The sequence below is a fragment of the Bison bison genome, unplaced genomic scaffold (assembly GCF_000754665.1).
Source record: "Bison bison bison isolate TAMUID 2011002044 unplaced genomic scaffold, Bison_UMD1.0 scf7180017864506, whole genome shotgun sequence".
Classification (NCBI taxonomy): domain Eukaryota; kingdom Metazoa; phylum Chordata; class Mammalia; order Artiodactyla; family Bovidae; genus Bison; species Bison bison.
The window spans coordinates 633,613-647,637 of NW_011495063.1; the positions used below are offsets into that span (position 1 = coordinate 633,613).

Here is a 14,025-nt window from a genome sequence, read left to right on the forward strand (position 1 = left end):
ATAAGAAAGCTGTGGTACATATACACAATGGAGTATTACTCAGCCATTAAAAAGAATACATTTGAATCAGTTCTAATGAGATGGATGAAACTGGAACCTATTATACAGAGTGAAGTATGCTTCTTACTTTACAAAAGTCCTAGTCTTTAATGTCTGGCTCCAAGAAAAAAAACAGGATGGGCAGGGAAAGGGTACAGGCCTTTAAATTCCCTGGAAGTCACTTCAGCTGGATCAGGAGGGGATTATAGCCAGAGTTGGGAGATGCACCAACAGTGGCTGCTGCCCCTGTGTCTGCACATCTGGTTCAGAAGCAACAATCAGTAATCAGAGCACAGACACTGGATATTGGAGGGGAAAGGTCCTACTATCTGACCTTAGGTTCCATAAGCTTTGTTGAAGCCTCTCCCGGATATGTGCGTGCCTGACATCCATGGAAAATATTTACATTAACCCTTGACACGTCATACTGAGGCTTTTATAGGTTGCATTTTTGCCTTTAAAAAATTAAAAATGCAACACCTTTTCTAGTATACACAGTGCAAAAATATGTGTATCCACCAAGTACTTCTTTCAAGATGTCATTATACTGCCAGTTGCACTTTGAAGTTGAGTAATTTAAAATCTGTATGGAAGTAGCACATGAAGCTCCACAAAAAAACTGTCAAAAATCAAATAACTTAAGCTGATAGCTTATTCAGAGAAACACTGTGAGCTCAATAATACTTCTAGGGCCTTATTGAAAGGAGAGCAGAGTCATAGGTAGGGGCTTTGAAATCCATCAATTTACTCTCTAAATTCCTTCTTCCTAACTTGAATTTCAAATGCTCTTAATTATTTTATCACCTGTAGCTGCCCTCTTTCTCCCTGGTTCCAAATGTGGCCACAGCTTTTTCACCATCATTTCCAATGCCCTACTACCTTACAGTCATGTACATTATAACTTTATCAAAGGTTTATATACTGTGAAATACATATACAGTCCAGCATCCAAGAATACAATATCAGAATAAAATCTGTTTCCTAAGCCTTATGACCACTTCCCACACAGCGACTTCTTATTTCCTGGCCATGTGTCTTGTAGAGGTCCGTCTTCATGATGTAATTCTGGACTCCTTCCTTTACCACATCCTGTTCTCTTAAAAAAAAAAATTCAAACACCTGAAATTCAATTTTCTTAATTTTAGACACACACAAAATGCCCTCCTATTTGAGTCCATCATTTCATCAATGTGAGTGCTAAGTCATTTAGTTGTGTCTGACTTTGTGACCCTATGGACTGTAGCCTTCCAGGCTCCTCTGTCCATGGGATTCTCCAGGTAAGAACACTGAAGTGGGAGTGCCGTGCTCTCCTCCAGGGAATCATCCAGACCCAGAGATCAAACCCACATCTCTTATGTCTCCTACATTGGCAGGCAGTTTCCTCATCATAGCGCCACCTGGGAAGCCCCATCTCACCAAAATACTAGTCTAAAAACCCTCCTTTTCCACCCAAAGAAAACTGTGAAACGCTTTGCCTAAATATACAAACAACAAAAAAGCAGCATGCACCATGAGAGAAATTCATACATCCCCTGGAATAAACAACAGCTAAGCTTCAAGTTAAAAATATCTTCTCATTAATGATCATACTGAAACAAATAGAATAGAATGAAGTAGATGTAAGTAGACTACACAAGTAGCAGACTTGAAATTAGAAGGCTAACTATTTAGTCTAGATTTTTTCTTTTTTTTTAATTAATTAATTAATTTTTTTTTTAATTTTTACAATATTGTATTGGTTTTGCCAAACATCAACATGCATCTGCCACGGGTGTACACGTGTTCCCCATCCTGAACCCCCCTCCCACCTCCTTCCCCATACCATACCTCTGGGTCATCCCCGTGCACCAGCCCCAAGCTTCCTGTATCCTGCATCGAACCTGGACTGGCGATTCGTTTCTTATATGATATTATACATGTTTTAATGCCATTCTCCCAAATCATCCCACCCTCTCCCTCTCCCACAGAGTCCAAAAGACTGTTCTATACATCTGTGTCTCTTTTGCTGTCTCGCATACAGGGTTGTCGTTACCATCTTTCTAAATTCCATATATATGCATTAGTATACTGTATTGGTGTTTTTCTTTCTGGCGTACTTCACTCTGTATAATAGGCTACAGTTTCACCCACCTCATTAGAACTGATTCAAATGTATTCTTTTTAATGGCTGAGTAATACTCCATTGTGTATATGTACCACAGCTTTCTTATCCATTCATCTGCTGATGGACATCTAGGTTGCTTCCATGTCCTGGCTATTATAAACAGTGCTGCGATGAACATTGGGGTACACATGTCTCTTTTAATTCTGGTTTCCTCGGTGTGTATGCCCAGAAGTGGGATTGCTTTGTGAACTTGTGACGTTTAATCATTATAGCCACTCAGAGTTTCATTTTACTTTCAATGAAAAAAATATATTTAGATTATCTGTCATTTGCTGAGTTCATTGTACAAAGGTAAAGAGTACACTCCAGCCCAAAGAAGTTTTATGTAAAATACTTACCAGATACAAAATAAATTACAGTCAAAGCCTTTATGGAAACCTAAATCTCTGACATTTAAAGGAAACATACTCTTCCAGGTCAGAAAATGGAAAGATGGGTGTAGAAACAGAATATTTTCTCCTAACAGCAGGTGGCAGATAAACACAACTCCAGTGAAACAATGTTACTTTAGTCTTATCTAGCTGATTTTCATCATTGGTCTGTCATTATATCAGAGGTGTCTCAAATTTGATCACTTGGGGACCATTTTCCTTTTCAGTAAAAACTGAAAGTGTGAAATGACAATAAAAATAACAGAGATACTACATTTTTAATTTAAAATTACTAGTAAGAAGGAAAACTGCAGCAGATCTCATGCAAATGATTAGGGGAAAAGAAGCAACAGACAGAAAAACCAGAAATAAATTATTGAGGGAAAGCTCAAATATTCTTTAATTCATGTTTTCTAAAAAAGAGAGAAATAAGATTCTAACTGTAAATATTTAAATAAACACACAGAATCTCTTTGTCCTATAACTACATGCACAAACAGATAATGTTTCTGATCAAAGTTTCACCATCCTCAGGGTTTCTCTCAGAGAAAGTTTAACATCTTTGTTCCTTAAGCTGTAAATTAAGGGGTTCACCATGGGAACCACACTGGTGTAAAAGACAGAAGAGACTTTTCCCTTATTCATGGGCATAGAAGATGGTTTGAGTACACAAATGCACTTGATCCAAAGAACAAAGAAACAGCAAAGATGTGGGAACTGCGGGTGCTGAAGGCTTTAGACCTGCCTTCTGTGGACTTGATGTGAGGGATATTGGAGAGAATGAGGCCATAAGAAACAGGATGGTGAGACTGCACACAATGATATTGATTCCTGACACGATGACAATTTCCAGCTCAAGGATGCAGGTACTTGTGCAGGAGAGATGGAGCAGAGGGCAGGTGTCATACAAATAATCGTTGATAGTGTTTGCATCACAGAAGGTCAGACTCAGCACGTATCCAGTGTGAACCATGGCACCAGAAAATGCCATCAAGTAGGAACCAAGCATAAGGCTGGAACACACTTTAGGGGACATGGCAATGTTTACAACAGTAGGTTACAGGTGGCCACATGGTCATCATAGGCCATTGATGTCAGCACATAGCATTCAGAAATACCAAAAAGTGAAGAAATAAAGCTGGGCCATGCATCCCATATAGGAGATAATCTTCTTTGATATGATGTTGATCAGCATTTTAGGTGTAAAAACAGAATAATAACAGAGACCTATGAAGGACAAATTAAAGAGGAAAAAGAGCATAGGGACGTGCAGATGTGAACTCAGCCCAATTAGGATGATCAAGCTCAAATTTCCCATCACAGTGACCATATATGCTATGCTAAGTCACTTCAGTCATGTCCGACTCTGTGAGACCCCATAGACGGCAGCCCACCAGGCTTCCCCATCCCTGGGATTCTCCAGGCAAGAACACTGGAGTGGGTTCCCATTTCCTTCTCCAATGCATGAAAGTGAAAAGTGAAAGTGAAGTCGGTCAGTCGTGTCCGACTCTTAGCAACCCCATGGACTGCAGCCTAACAGGCTCTTCTGTCCATGGGATTTTCCAGGCAAGAGTACTGGAGTGGGGTGCCATATACATTACCAGGAACAGGAAAAACAGGGGGAGCTGAAGAACGGATTGGTCTGTTAATCCCACTAAAATGAACTGAATCATGAAAGTCATTCCCTGGAGCCATTCTTCTCTAAAGGGATCTGCGAAAACAGGGGAGAAGGCTTACATAGAGAAAAAAGAGTATTTCTCACATCTCCTCACATAAAGTGATGTATGCTCTGGGATGGCCCAAATGGAACCCATAGAATTTACTTACCATTACTATGGAAATGAGTGGCATAAATTTCCCTTATAAACGCTTTACAAACTAAGTAGCAAAAAGCATCAAATTTTAGCCTTTTATACAAAAAGATAATGGTGACTCAGGGGAAAAGAATCCGCCTGCAATGCAAGAGACACAGGAGAGGCAGGTTTGATCCATGGGTTGGGAAGATCCCTTGGAGAAGGGAATGGTGACCCACTCCAGTATTCTTGCCTGTGGAAAATCCTATGGACAGAAGAGTTTGGCAGGCTACTGTCCATAGAGCTGCAAAGAGTCAAAAACGACTGAGAAACTGAACAACAAAGGAAAACAAGTGTGAACCAGGACACGTTTCCCTTCTCTCATCTCACCATTATTTCATTCACTTGGACCCTCTCCTCACCTCTCCTCTTCTTTTGGCAGCAACCCCAAAAGCCTGGTTTTTGCCTCTAGTGTACATGAGACTATACAGGGTAGGAATTAAGAATATTGCTTCCAATTAATTTTTTTAAAAAAGGCAAGAGGAACTAAAGTCTAGGAGAGCTTAAGCTATTCCATATCAGTTCAGTCTGTCAGTCATGTCTGACTCTTTGTGACCTCATGGACTGCAGCACGCCAGGCTTCCCTGTCCATCACCAACTCCCGGAATTTACTCAAACTCATGCCCATCGAGTTGGTGATGCCATCCAGCCAACTCATCCTCTGTCCTCCCCTTCTACTCCCACCTTCAATCTTCCCCAGCATCAGGGTCTTTTCCAATAAGTCAGTTCTTCTCATCATATGTCCAAATGTATTGTCCAAAGTATTGAAGTTTCAGCTTCAACCTCAGTCCTTCCATATATCAGAGTAAAGGCTTAAAAGTAGAAGAAAGAGAGTTTCATCCACGTAGAGGGAACTTACTAAGAAACTGCATCTCTTGTGTCTGTAAATGATTCTAAACGTTCCCTGCTCTTCCCTCAAGAAGATTTCTCTGCAAGATTCAGTTGAATCTCTGGACTGCACAAATAAGAACTGAACTGTCATATCTTAGGTTTTCAGTCTCCATCTCAAACAAGGAAAACACAAATATAAATGGAATTCAGAAACTTACCCTCTTAAGGCAGAATATCCCAGGGCTTTCTTTTTGTTTTTATTCAATGGTCCTGGAAGGGCAATTTCAGATTCTGAGGATTTGGTTCATTGATTCAAAGAAAATGCCATCTGTGACTAATTTTTTATGTGCCTTAGAATTCTTTCATAATTAGAGATCATAATTTTGATTATGATTTTCAGTCCTATCAAGCAGCAAAAAATAAATAAATGGTCACTATTATTATCACTTTGGCCACATAGGAAGTCAGTTCAGTTCAGTTCAGTCATTCAGTTGTGTCTGACTCCTTGTGACCCCATGGACAACAGCACGCCAGGCTTCCCTGTCCATCACCAACTCCCAGAGCTTACTCAAACTTACATCCAACAAATTGGTGATGCCATCCAACCAGCTCAACCTCTGTTGTCCCCTTCTCCTCCCATCTTCAATCCTTCCCAGCATCACAGTCTTTGCCAATGAGTCAGCTCTTCACATCAGGTGGCCAAAGTATTGGAGTTTCAGCTTCAGCATCAGTCCTTCCAATGAATATTCAGGACTGATTTCCTTTAGGATGGACTGGTTGGATCTTCTTGCAGTCCAAGGGACTCTCAAGAGTCTTCTCCAACACCGCAGTTCAAAAGCATCAATTCTTTGGCACTCAGCTTTCTTTAGAGTCCAGCTCTCATGTCCACACATGACTACAGGAAAAACCATAGATTTGACTAGATGGACCTCTGTTCGCAAAGTATTGTCTTTGCTTTTCAATATGCTGTCTAGTTTGGTCATAGCTTTTCCTCTCAGAAGCAAGCGTCTTTTGATTTTATGACTGCAGTCACCATCTGCAGTGATTTTGGAGTCCCCCAAAATAAAGTCTGTCACTGTTTCCATTGTTTCCCCATCTATTTGCCATGAAGTGATGGGACCAGATGCATGATCTTAGTTTTCTGAATGTTGAGCTTTAAGCCAACATTTTCACTCTCAATTTTCACTTTCATCAACAGGCTCTTTAGTTCTTCTTCTCTTTATGCCATAAATGTGGTGTCATCTGAATATCTGAGGTTATTGAAGTCACAGAGGATTTAATGTGAATGTGATGATACAATGTACTCCAATATAGATATGGCAACTTGTTCCATCTATTCCCCAGGGAACAGTTTCTATGTGTAATAGGGAACTAAGGGGATTGTATATATAATCTGTCTTTAGTTTCTTATAGACTCAATACTTTACTCAAGTTTTCCCTTTGCTGTAGGGATTGTTCATCCTCCAAGGAACAGCCAAAATTAATGACCATTTCCCATTAGCAAGACAGCAGAAGAGCAAGCCCTACAATCTCCTTCCCTGCATGAACACACCGATTCAAACAATTTATGTACAGATTCCCTCTGTAAAAAATCCAAAACTTAGTTAAAAGTTTCCTGCACACACTTCAAGCATGACACAATTCATGTCAAGAAAATGCAGGGTACATCTTGCCGTGTGCCTATGGTGATCCAAAACCATATGATTGAGACCAAATTCCCCAGTTCATAGATTCTCCCTGGGGAGAGAAAGAGATGCACAATATATCCAAAGCTCCAACTTTTCTAGGGGCCATCCAGAACACTGGCCTCTGTATAGTCTATGTGAGAAAGCTGAAGGGATATGGCATATGGCATAATTTAGCTGCCTGAGGTGAGAGAGAAGAGACACAGCAGTTTGAGCTGCTGCTGCTGCTGCTGCTAAGTCACTTCTGTCGTGTCCGACTCTGTGCTACCCCAGAGACGGCAGCCCACCAGGCTCCCCCATCCCTGGGATTCTCCAGGCAAGAACACTGGAGTGGGTTGCCATTTCCTTCTCCAATGCATGAAAGTAAAAAGTGAAAGTGAAGTTGCTCAGTAGTGTCCAACTCTTCGAGACCCCATGGACTGCACCCTACCAGGCTCCTCCATCCGTGGGATTCTTCAGGCAAGAGTACTGGAGTGGGTTGCCATTGCCTTCTCAAGTTTGAGCTAAAATTCACTGTAGCCACATTGGCTTAACATAGCTAGTAGTAGAAAATAGTTTTCCTAAACCTTCTCTTTGGTAAAGGAAAAGGTACACTGTTCAACCAATGACCCAGTTGATTTGAGCTGCCAGAGGAAATGACTAATCTCCTGTGTTAAGGGTCTATGGGATCCTGACATTCTCCAGAGGCCTGGAGCTACTAAAAACAAATAAGTGGGTTATACTATCACAAGATTGAGAGGTCTGCTTTCTCTAGCCAAGTTTATTGAGAGGGTCAGCTCCTTTATAATGCTCATTTTAGTTCAGTTTACTCACTCAGTCACGTCCAACTCTTTGCAACTCCATGAATTGCAGCATTTCAGGCCTCCCTGTCCATCACCAAGTACCAGAGTTTACCCAAACTCATGTCCATTGAGTCGGTGATGCCATACAACCATCTCATCCTCTGTTGTCCCCTCTCCTCCTCCCCTCAATATTCCCAGCATCAGGGTCTTTTCAAATGAGTCTGCTCTTCACATCAGGTGGCCAAAGTATTGGAATTTCAGCTTCATCATCAGTCCTTCGGATGAACACCCAGGACTGATCTCCTTTAGGATGGACTGGTTGGATCTCCTTGCAGTCCAAGGGACTCTCAAGAGTCTTCTCCAACACCACAGTTCAAAAGCATCAATTTTTTAGCGCTCAGCTTTCTTTATAGTCCAACTCTCACATCCATATATGACTAATGGAAAAACCATAGCCTTGACTAGACAGACCTTTGTTGACAAAGTAATGTCTCTGCTTTTTAATATATTATCTAGGTTGGTCATACCTTTCCTTTCAAGGAGGAAGTGTCTTTTAATTTCATGGCTGCAATCACCTTCTGCAGTGATTCTGGAGCCCCAAAAATAAAGTCAGCCACTGTTTCCACTGTTTCCCCATCTATTTGCCATGAAGTGATGGGACCGGATGCCATGATCCTAGTTTTCTGAATGTTGAGCCTCAAGCCAACTTTTTCACTCTCCTCTTTCACTTACATCAAGAGGTTCTTTAGTTCTTCACTTTCTGCCGTAAGGGTGGTGTCATATGCATACCATGTTATTGATATTTTTCCTGGCAATCCTGATTCCAGCTTGTGCCTCTTCAGCCCAGCATTTCTCATGATGTACTTTGCATATAAGTAAATAATCAGGGTGACAATATACAGCTTTGACGTACTCCTTTTCCTATTTCAAACCAGTCCGTTGTTCCATGTTCAGTTCTAACTGTTGCTTCCTGACCTGCATACAGGTTTCTCAAGAGGCAGGTCAGGGGGTCTGGTATTCCCATCTCTTGAAGAATTTTCCACACTTTATTGTGATCCACACAGTCAAAGGCTTTCGCATAATCAATAAAGCAGAAATAGATGTTTTTCTGGAACTCTCTTGCTTTTTTGATGATCCAGCTGATGTTGGCAATTTGATCTCTAGTTCCTCTGCCTTTTCTAAAACCAGCTTGAACATCAGGAAGTTCATGGTTCATGTATTGCTGAAGCCTGACTTGGAGAATTTTGAGCATTACTTTACTAGCATGTGAGATGAGTGCAATTGTGCGGTAGTTTGAGCATTCTTTGGCATTGCCTTTCTTTGGGACTGGAATGAAAACTGACCTTTCCCAGTCCTGTGGCCACTGCTGAGTTTTCCTAATTTGCTGGCACATTGAGTGCAGCACTTTAACAGCATCATCTTTCAGGATTTGAAACAGCTCAACTGGAATTCCATCACCTCCACTAGCTTTGTTCGTAGTGATGCTTTCTAAGGCCCACTTGACTTCACATTCCAGGATGTCTGGCTCTAGGTCAGTGATCACACCACCGTGATTATCTGGGTTGGGAAGATCTTGTGCGACCTCTTCTTAATATCTTCTGCTCTATTAGGTCCATACCATTTCTGTCCTTTATTGTGCCCATCTTTGCATGAAATGTTCCCTTGGTATCTCTAATTTTCTTGAAGAGATCTCTAGTCTTTCCCATTCTGTTGTTTTCCTCTATTTCTTTGTGTTGATCGCTGAGGAAGTCTTTCTTATCTCTCTTTGTGGCTAGTTCATGAGAATTAAAGTAGTTTTCTATTTTTGTCTACATGCAGACATGAATGCACAAAGACAAGGAAACATGAAGAAAAGAGCAATTACATTTAAAAAAAGACCGTTTCCAAGAAAGTGATCCTAAAAGTGGCCCTACTGAAATGGAGATACATGATTTACCAGACAGAGAATCTCTTTAACAATCATAAAGATGGTCAAGGTAGTTGAAGAACAACACATGAACAAAGTGGCTATTTTATTCTTTGAAGAGTACCAAACAGAAATCATGAAGCCAAAACACAATAATTGAACTGAAAAATTCACTAGGTCAAAATAGCAGACTAAACAAATATAAGAACGAGTTACAGAGTTTGAAAAAAGGATATCTGAAATAATTTAGTAAGTGGAACAAAAAGAAAAAAGAGTGAAAAGTTGTACCAAAAGTCTAAGATTTATGGGAAGTACTAATATCACATGGGCCACATATGCATTCCGTGGATCACTGAAGGAGAAAATGCAAGTGATGATCTAAAAGATTTCTCAAAGAAAAACTGGCTGAAAAAATCCTCAAGTCTGTGCAAGCAACTGGACATTCAGAACTAGGAAACAAAGACATCCCAAATAAGATGATCCCAAAGAAATCCACCACAAGGCACATTATAATCAAGTTAACAGAAGTCAAAGAAAGAGCTTTTCTTCAAATATAGTTGATTTACAATATCATGTTAGTTTCAGGTGTACAATATAGAGATTCAATATTTTTATAGATTATACTTCATTTAAATCTTTATGAAAATATTGACTGTATTCTCCATCTATATAATATACCCTTGTTGTTTATTTATTTTATACATACTGTCCTGTATCTTTTAATCCCCTACTCCTGTATTTCCCTTTCCTTTCCTCACTGGTAACCACTACTTTGGTCTCTTTATCTGTGAAAATGTTTCTATTCTGTAATATACATTTTTTTTCTTTTTATATTTCACATATAATTGATAACATATAGAATTGATCTTTGCATTATTTCACTGAACATACTATTCTTTATGGTCAACTACATAATTGCAAACAGCAGAATTTCATTCTTTTTCATGACATATATAAAACTCAGCCATTAAATGTATATGTGTATATATGTATAATTCATCTGTTAATGGACACTTAGGTGACTGCCACATCTATGCTATTAAAAATAATGCTGCTATGAACACTAGTTTCATGTATTTTTTCATATTATTGTTTTTGTTTTCTTCAGATATATACCAATTGTTGGATCATATAGAAGTTTTATTGTTAGTTTTTGAAAAACCTCTGTAATTTTTTCCATAGTGGTTGCACCCGTTTGCGTTCCCAGGTTTTCTTTTCTCCATATCCTTGCCAATTTTTGTTATTTGTGTTAGTATTCATGATAGCCATTCTAACAAGTGTGAGGTGATAATCTCATTATTATTTTGACTTACATTTCTCTGTAGCTCAGCTGGTAAAGAATCTGCCTGTAATGCAGGAGACCCCGGTCCAATTTCTGGGCTGGGAAGATTCCCTGGAGAAGGGATAGTCTACCCATTCCAGTATTCTTGGGCTTCCCTGGTGGCTCAGATGGTAAAGAATCCACCTACAATGTGGGAGACCCGGGTTTGATCCCTGGGTTAGGAAGATCCCCTGGAGGAGGTCATGGCAACCCACTCTAGTATTCTAGCCAGGAGAATCCCCATGGACAGAGGAGCTTGGCGGGCTATAGTCCATGGGTCTCAAAGAGTCGAACATGACTGAGCAAATAAGCACAGCACAGCACATTGTGCACATATACCACATCTTTTTTATAAACTCATTTCTTGATGGCCACTTTGGTTGCTTTGATTTCTTGGCATAATCTCACATTTTTCATTTTTAACCATTCTACTAGCTTATTTAAGTGGTTTGTCAACAGCATTTTCCATATATTTGCCTTTACCAGTGGAATTTTCTCTTCCTATATTTCCTAATGTTCTTTCAGTCTTTTCTTTTTCAATAAAGAAGACATTTTAACATTTCTTATATGGTTGGCTTAATACTTATGAAAGCTTCTAGGTTTTGCTTGTTGGAGATGTTTTTATTTCTTCTTCAATGCTGAATGATAGCTTTGCTTGGAAGAGTATCTTAGGCTATAGCTTTTTACTTTCAGCACTTTAAATATATTATGCTACTTCCTCTGGCCTGCAAAGTTTCTTCAGAATAATCAGCTTATAATAGGTTTATGTGGATTCCCTCATATGAAATTCCTTATTTTTCTATTGCTACCTTTAATATTCTACTGTGATCTTAAATTTTGCCATTTTAAATATGATATGTATTGGTTTGGTTCTCTTTGGGTTCATCTTATTTGGGACCCTCTGTGTTTCTTAAACCTGGATATCTCTTTCCTTCTTCAGGTTGAGAATTTTTCAGCCATAATTTCATTAAATATCTTTTTTTTTTTTTTAACACTTTCTTGTTCTCTTCTGCTGCTGGGTCCACTAGAACACAAATGTTAGTCAACTTGATGTGTCACAGAGCTCCCTTAAGCTACTCATATTTTTAAATTTTATTTGCATTTTTTTATTGTTTTAACTGGGCTATTTCAATTATTCTCTCTTTCATATCCACTTAGGCATTATCCTTTATCACTAATCTACTGCTAATTCTCCTCCAGTGTATTTTTCATTTCAGTTATTATATACTTCAGTTAAGATTTTAAAATATATTTTATAGTTCCTTATTAAAGTTTCCATGGTGTTCATCTATTCCTTTCTACACTTTAGTTAGATACCTCGTTATGATTGCTTTGAACTCTATCAGGTAAACTATTTGTTTCCTTTCTGTTAGAGATTTAATGAGGTTTTTGCTGTTGTTCTTTTGTTTGAAACAAAGTCTTCTAACATCTCATTTTGCTTAATTTTCTCTGTCTCTATGACATTAGGTAAAGCAATTACCTATCCCAAGCTTGAAGGTGGTTTCTTGTGTGGGAATGTCCCTATGAAGTCTGTGAATGTCCAATGGCTTTGCTGGGAGAACTGGATCTGAAGTGAGCATGGACTGTGTCTTCTCCTGGAGTATGAGGTCAGCCACTCCATTGGTGGGATGTAGGATGGAGTTGGTGGGACAAGAGCCAGAGCCGGGGTGAGCAACGGCTTCTCCAGTTTTCAATGGCTGTCACTACCCTGTGAGGTCCAGAACTGTAGCCTAAGGAGGTGGTGCAAGAGCCTTGAGAAACTGGGTTTCTCCTACATTTGATGGCAGTCAGTATTTTGGGACAGAACCAAGGCCTGAGAGCTTGGGGCTATATTTCTGTGTTGGTTTTTCCCCAGTGTGCATACCTTGGTTAGCAACTCTTTTCCCCAGTGTGGTTAGTGACTTGTTAGTGACTTTTCCCCACTTTTTCCCCAGTGTGCATGCCTTGGGTAATGACATCTTCATGACTTTTTCCCCACTTTTCCCCCAGTGTGCTCACCTTGAGTAGTGACTTGTTAGTGACTTTTCCCCCCATTTTTCCCCCAGTGTGCTCACCTTGAGTAGTGACTTGTTAGTGACTCGCCCCCCCACTTTTTCCTCCTTTGTGCTTGCCTTGATTAGTGACTGAGTCATGGTGGAGGAGTTGGTGCCACAGCACAGAGCTGACCCTGCCCTCTCCCAATATGGAAAAGGATGTGCACTTTGGTGATAGTGTTCTCTTCCCTGGACGTAACTTCACTCCTCCTGGAGTGACTGCAGAGATATATGAGTTGACAATGGCTCAGTTGCAGGCTCAGTGTCCAAGTCAGCTACCATCCCTCCAAGTGTGCACACTTTTGTTAGCGATGGTATCCTCCCCTTTAGTGGGCAGCAACCACAGGAGCATGAGAGGCTGGGGCAGGAGCTCAGTTAGGGCTGGGGAAGAGGGGATGCTGGGGTGGTAATTGCCAGCTGGATGGAGTCGCAGGCAGTTTTCAATCTGCTGCCTCCGTGAGCAGGTCTGGCACATGCTCTTCAAGAGCAAGGTCTCAGTTACTTGCAGTACTCAGGTAAATCTCCACTGGTTTTCAAGCCAGAAAGGGGGCTTATTTCCTGTTGTTAAACCCCATGACTGATGTGCCTAAACTCTGGCCCCAAATCCTTGCTCCTCCCGGGGTATTTTGCAGCTTGTGATGTCCCCTTCCTCTTCTCTATCCAGGTGAGAAGTATAGGTCCCATCCATATCATTTCTCTCCCCTTCCTGGCAGACTCCATACAGATCATTCTTTATAATCTTGGTTGTAGAACAGCTGTTCTGCTCTTGCCCAAGTGGATGTCAGCAAGAGTTTCTCTATATGTAGTGGTAATATGTTGTGTTCTTAAGGAAGGGTGAGCTTAGCATCCTACCAACCTGCCATCTAGAACTCCCTCCTCATTTTTTGTAGTTTAGATTGTTGTAGGCAATCTCCATGCAGAGGATCAGGCTCAGAAGAAAATTTAAATTATTTTCTGGTCTTTCTGAGCATGTATCATTCCAAGTACATGCATGGGGACTTTCTCATTATCTCTATATAGGCGTCTTGCTTTTTTTTTTT

At 40.2% G+C, this 14,025-nt stretch overlaps 1 pseudogene; it reads right to left on the bottom strand.

Annotated features, from left to right (window-relative positions):
• Positions 1–3,087: 3,087 nt before the first annotated feature.
• Positions 3,088–13,460, bottom strand: LOC104980743 (annotated as a pseudogene).
• Between the last annotated feature and the right edge of the window lie 565 nt (positions 13,461–14,025).